Consider the following 6640-nt stretch of genomic DNA (forward strand, 5'->3'; position numbering starts at 1 on the left):
TTTATAGATCAGAAAAGAAAAAGGTTCCTTGAGTTAAAACAAGGTAAGATGACTGTGACCGAGTATGAACGCAAATTTGTTAGACTTAGTAAATATGCTCGGGAGTTTGTGTCCTTTGAAGCTAAAATGTGCAAGAGATTTGAAAACGGGCTCAATGATGATATTTGACTGTCAGTGGGTGTTTTAGAAATCAGAGGGTTTGTTGTTTTAGTTGAGAGAGCCTGTAAAGCAGAGGATTTGTTAAAAGAAAAAGAAAACGGCAAAGCTGAAATTGAAATGCAAGACAAGAAGAAAAGGCAGATGAGCAGATCATTTCAGTCTACTTCCAATAGGCCTAGAGAATTCCCTAGTGGATCAAATTTTCCAACCAGATATTCTAGTCGAAGCAGAGGCAGAAGATTTGAGGGTTCTAGAGCTCAAACTACTACAGTTGCAAGTACGGGTAATACTCGACCCACTAGGCCAGAATGTGCCCAATGTGGTAGGCGTCATCCTAGAGAGTGTAGAGCAAATGAAAATGCCTGTTTCACATGTGCACCAAACCACTTTATTCGGGATTGTCCCAAAACAACTAAAAGAGAAGTAATATTGAGTGCGAGATTAGGAAATGCTACTACTAGAGGAAGATGTAACACCCCAAACCCGAGACCGACACCGGAGTCGGACACGAGATGTTAACAAACTTTGAAAAATTTTTCCAGACACTGCCCAGTCTGAGTACTAGTCGCTTCAAAAATCATATCTTGAGTTTCACAACTCGAATATCAGTTTTGTGATTTTTCCCTGAAACTAGACTCATGTCCCCACCTATGTATTTTTTTCTAGAATTTTTGGTCGGGCAAATTAGTACAGTTTATTAGTCAAAGTCTCCCATGTTACAGGGGTCGACTACACTGACCTTTTCCCATTACGACTTGGATATCTCTCTGCACAGAGTTCAATACTGATGCCGTTTGTTTCTATGGAAACTAGACTCAGAGAGGAATCCATACATATATGGTATGACCCCTAATTATCTCTGGTCAATTTATAGTGAATTTCCAAAGTCGGAACAGGGAATCCAGAAACTGTTCTGGCCCTGTTCCACAAGAACCCGGATATCTCTTACTGTACTGTTCATATTATTGTTTCGTTACTTTCATATGAAAGTAGATTCATCAAGGTTCGATTACATAATTTATTCACTATTTAATTCCACTCCTACGAATTCTTGTGATTTTTCCAATCCACACCACTGCTGCTGTCAGCCTCTGTTTTCAAAGTAAACCTTACCTATTTTCGGGGTTTCATGGACCAACTAGGGCCTTGTCATACATATGCCCACATATGATCATACTTAGCCATTCCAATGGCTGATCATTTGCTCAACACTTCCATTCCAACTATAGTTACATCATGAAACCATCTATACATTCATAAACACGAATGGTCTAATGCCATACTCCACTTCTACAAGCCATTTTCGCATGGCTGTACACTTATACATTTCATAAAGTACTCGAAAAACAACAATGGGTAGTCCTATACATGCCATATCAAAATTCAACCAAAATAGTACCCAAAAGAGCCTTTGATAGTGTGGGCGACTTCGACTTCAAGATCCCGAGTCCGATAGCTGGAGAACCAAAAATCTATAAAACAGAGGAGCAGTGTGACGAGTAAGCAATTTATGCTTAGTAAGTTTGAGCAAGGAATTCCAGCATAAACAAAGAATAACACACATTTAGCTAAACGGAATATTTCACAATACGCAATTTACCGATATCAAACTTGCTTCACAACATTAACAACCCTTATGTACATACACAATAGACTAACTTAGCCGAAGGCCGGTAGCTCGTTTATCAACTGAGCGAACATTTATTTGTAAGGGCTCGATTAAATTCAACACATACGTAACATATCCCCATATTGGGATGTTTTTCGAGTATTCGCTGGAATTTTACAGCAAGCTCATTCATTACCAAATCACGTACCTTCGGGATTTAACCGGATATAGCTCCTCGTTCAAATGCCTTCGGGACATAGCCCGGTTTTAGTAACTCACACAATGCCTTCGGGACATAACCCGGATTTAACAACTCGCACGAATGCCTTCGGGACTTAACCCGGATTTTGTATCTCGCAAAAGGCCTTCGGGGCTTAACCCGGAATTTGTATCTCGCACAAATGCCTTCAGATCTTAGTCCGGATATATTCACTTAGCACAAAGCCTTCGGGACTTAGCCCGGACAGCATTCAATTAATCATGCACATCTAACAATAATTCATGGCACATTCATATTTCATTTTCATTTGCGAAACTCAAACACAAGGCACATATCGTCCTTGCACATTCGGCTCAATAGCCACACATAGAGCATGATTTAATCACGTCGTAATTTAAGCTCTCTTACTCAAGAACTTACCTCGGGTGTTGTCGAACGATTCCGCTAACTATTCGACCACTTTTTCCTTCCCTTTATCGGATTTATTTCCCCTTTGCTCTTGAGCTTAATTAAACAAATAAATTGATTTCATCATTTAGGCATCAAAAAGATGAACACAAGGCACTTAGCCCATATTTATACATTAGACATTAAAGTCTCATACATGCAAAAATCATGCATCAACACAACATATTAGCTAATTTCTTTCCCCTTGGCCGAATATGCATGTCTATTTTTGGGGTCGATTTCAACACTTAATACACACATATACACACTAGTAAAGCATCCTCCCCCTTTTCATCAATTTAACACATGCATTGCTCATTAACATGCAAAGTTACATTCGGCCTTAGCACACATCTTGCTAGTCGATTCTTCTCCATTTAGCAACCAATGCACATATGTGCTCACACAAAAATGCTAAAAAGGAGGTTCAAGAATCATCAAGCCATCATCACATGCATCATTAACAAGCTTCATATTTTGCATGCAATGGCATTATCACAACCTCCACCTAGGCCGAATCTTAACTCATCCTCATGCCTCATCACCACAACATCAAACACCAACCAAGAATGATGCATCCATGGTCAAGTGCCAATTCCATCACATAGCAAGATTTAGACCATGGGCTAGGTAGAACTCAAGCTAACAACTAAAACATGCATGCATCTCATGGAACATCATCAAACATACCTTAGCCTAGCTACATGCATGGCCGAATCTCTTCACCTTTCTTCTTCTTTCCTCCTTAAAATTTTTGGCCAAGGATGAACCAAAGGATGAGAAAATTTTTTCTTTGTTTTTCTTTCTAATTTAGGGTAAATGAAGGTGAGAAAAGGATGAACAAAGATCTTCTCCTCTCTTTTCTTTAGCTCACGGCAATGGGGGGGAAAGAATCAACTACACACTTTTTTTTTGTGTAATCATCATACTCCTTTTCATTATTTAATTTCCATGCCTATTATTTTATTTTTTTCCACCCATGATGCACCAACAAAACATGTCTATGACATGTCTTGGCCATCAAACTTGGTCTACCATGCTTGTCATGGCCGGCCACTACTAGTAGGGGGGGAATTTGACATACAAGTCCCCCCTTTGTCCACATGCACTAATAGGTCCTCACACATTGACCTATCACATTTTAGAATTTTCTCACATAAGTCCTATTGACTAAATTCACATGAAATCAACCAAATTGAAGCTTGAAATTTTCACACATTCATAATTACATATTCTAGACAATAAGTATCACATTCAAACATTTCGGTGACTCGGTTTAGCGGTCCCAAAACCACTTCCCGACTAGGGTCAACTTTGGGCTGTCATAGAAGATCACAGAGGAACCCGAGAGTTGGAGCAAGTAACAGGGGCCTGTCTAGGGACTCAGCAGTTAGATCAGATGTTAGAGCACCCGCAAGAACATATGCTATTCGTGCTCGAGAAGAGGTATCCTCTCCTGATGTGATTACGGGTACATTTTATCTCTATGATACTAATGTTATTGCTTTAATTAATCCGGGTTCGACTTATTCTTACGTTTGTATGAGATTGATGCCTACTATGAACATGCCTATAGAATCCACTGAATTTGTAATTAAAGTATCGAATCCATTAGGCCAGATTGTGTTAGTAGATAAAGTATGTAAGAGTTGCCCTTTGATGATTAGAGGTCACTATTTTTCGGCTGATCTCATGCTGTTGCCGTTTGATGAGTTTGATGTGATTCTTGGTATGGATTGGTTGACTGCTCATGATGTGATAGTAAATTGCGAAAGGAAATACATTGAGTTGAAATGTGAAAATGGTGATATTATCCGGGTTGATTCAGATGAGCCAGATGGTTCTCTCTCTATGATTTCTGTTATGTCTGCTCAGAAATGTTTGAGAAAAGGGTGTGAAGCTTATGTTGCTTTTGTATTGAACACTAAAGATCCAGAGTTGAAAATTGAAAATCAGTGCCAGTGGTATGTGAGTATTTAGATATATTTTTGGAAGAATTGCCAGGTTTGCCAGCTATTAGAGAAGTTGAATTTGGTATTTAGTTGATTTCAAGTACAACTCCTATTTCTATTTCTCCTTATAGAATGGCCCAGTTGGAATTGAAATAATTGAAAGCTCAGTCGGAGGAATTAACTAATAAAGGTTTTGCATGGCCTAGTTGTTCTCCATGGGGCGCACCAGTGCTTTTTGTGAAAAAGAAAGACGGTTCAATGAGATTATGCATAGATTACCTGCAGCTTAATAAGGTAACTATAAAGAGCAAATATCCACTGCCTAGAATTGATGATTTGTTTGACCAGTTGAAAGGAGCTACTATGTCTTCCAAGATAGACTTGAGATCCGGTTATTATCAATTGAGGGTTAAAGAGTCAGATGTTCCGAAGACTGCTTTCCGGACTAGGTATGGTCACTATGAGTTTCTTGTGATGCCATTTGGATTGGCTAATGCTCCTGCTATTTTTATGGACTTAATGAATCGGATTTTCAGACCTTATTTAGATAAATTTGTAGTTGTGTTCATTGATGATATTCTGATTTATTCTCGTGCTGAGATTGAACATGCCAAGCATTTGAGAACCGTTTTACAGATTTTGAGAGATAATAAGCTTTATGCCAAGTTTAGTAAAAGTGAGTTCTGGCTTCGGGAAGTTGGATTCCTTGGACACATTGTCTCAGGCGGTGGTATTAATGTTTATCCAAGCAAAATTTTAGCAATTGTTAATTGGAAGCCTCCTAAAAATGTATCAGAGGTCAGAAGATTTCTTAGATTAGCTGGTTATTACCGACGATTTGTAAAGGGATTTTCCATGATAGCTACCCCATTAATAAGGTTGTTGCAGAAAGATGTCAGGTTTGAATGGACTGAAAAGTGTCAGCAGAGTTTCGACAAGTTAAAGGCACTATTGACTGAAGCTCCTGTTTTAGTACAGCCAGAACTGGGTAAAGAATTTGTGATTTATAGTGATGCATCCTTGAACGAATTTGGTTGTGTACTCATGCAGAAAGATAAAGTAATCGCATATGTTTCCAGAGAGTTAAATCCACATGAGAAAAACTATCTGACGCATGATTTAGAGCTAGCTATCATTGTATTTGCATTGAAGATTTGGAGACATTACTTGTATGGTGAGAAATTTCGAATATTTACTGACCATAAAAGCTTGAAGTACTTGATGACTCAAAAAGATTTGAACCTGAGGCAAGGAAGAAGCCTAGATTTGATTAAAGATTATGAGTTAGTGATTGACTACCACCCGGGTAAGGCAAATGTTGTTGTTGATGCCTTGAGTAGAAAATCTTTATTTGCATTGAGAGCTTTGAATACCAGTTTGGCTTTATCAGGTGACTATTCCATTTTAGCTGAGTTGAGTGCTAAACTGATATTTCTTAAAGAAATCTATAAAGCTCAGAAAAATGACAATGAGTTGCAAGTTAAAAGAGCTCAATACGAATCGGGTGTAAAGTTAGATTTTTAGATCGGTTATAATGGTTGTTTGATGTTTAGAGACAGAGTATGTGTGCCAAAGAATGATGAGCTTATTCGGAAGATCTTACAGGAAGCACATAGCAGTTCTTTGTCTATTCATCCAGGTAGTACAAAGATGTATAATGATCTGAAGAAAATGTACTGGTGGGCAGGAATGAAAAGAGATATTTCAAAATTTATTTCTAGATGCTTGATCTATCAACAGGTGAAGGTTGAACATCAGGTACCTTCAGGTTTATTGCAGCCTGTGTTAGTTCTTGAGTGGAAATCGGACAAAGTTACCATGGATTTTGTAGTAGGGTTGTCGTTGACACCGAAAAAGAAAGATGCAGTATAGGTTGTAATTGATAAGCTAACGAAGTCAGGTCATTTTATTCCGATTCGTATGGATTATTCATTTGACAAGTTGGTTGAATTGTATGTTTAGAGATAGTTAGACTACATGGAGTATCGTTATCGATTATCTCAAACAGAGATCCGAGATTTACATCGCAGTTTTGGAGGAAATTGCTGGAAGCTTTGGGTACAAAGTTAAATTTCAGTATAGCTTTTCATCCTCTGACCGATGGTCAGTCAGAGAGTGTTATTCAGTTACTTGAAGATATGCTCAAATGTTGTGTTTTAGAATTTCAAGGAAGTTGGGAGAAATAGTTGTCGTTGGTAGAGTTTGCCTATAATAATAGTTATCAGTTGAGTTTGAAGATGGCACCTTATGAAG

Source organism: Gossypium hirsutum, chromosome D03 (genome assembly GCF_007990345.1).
Source record: "Gossypium hirsutum isolate 1008001.06 chromosome D03, Gossypium_hirsutum_v2.1, whole genome shotgun sequence".
Taxonomy (NCBI): Eukaryota; Viridiplantae; Streptophyta; class Magnoliopsida; order Malvales; family Malvaceae; genus Gossypium; species Gossypium hirsutum.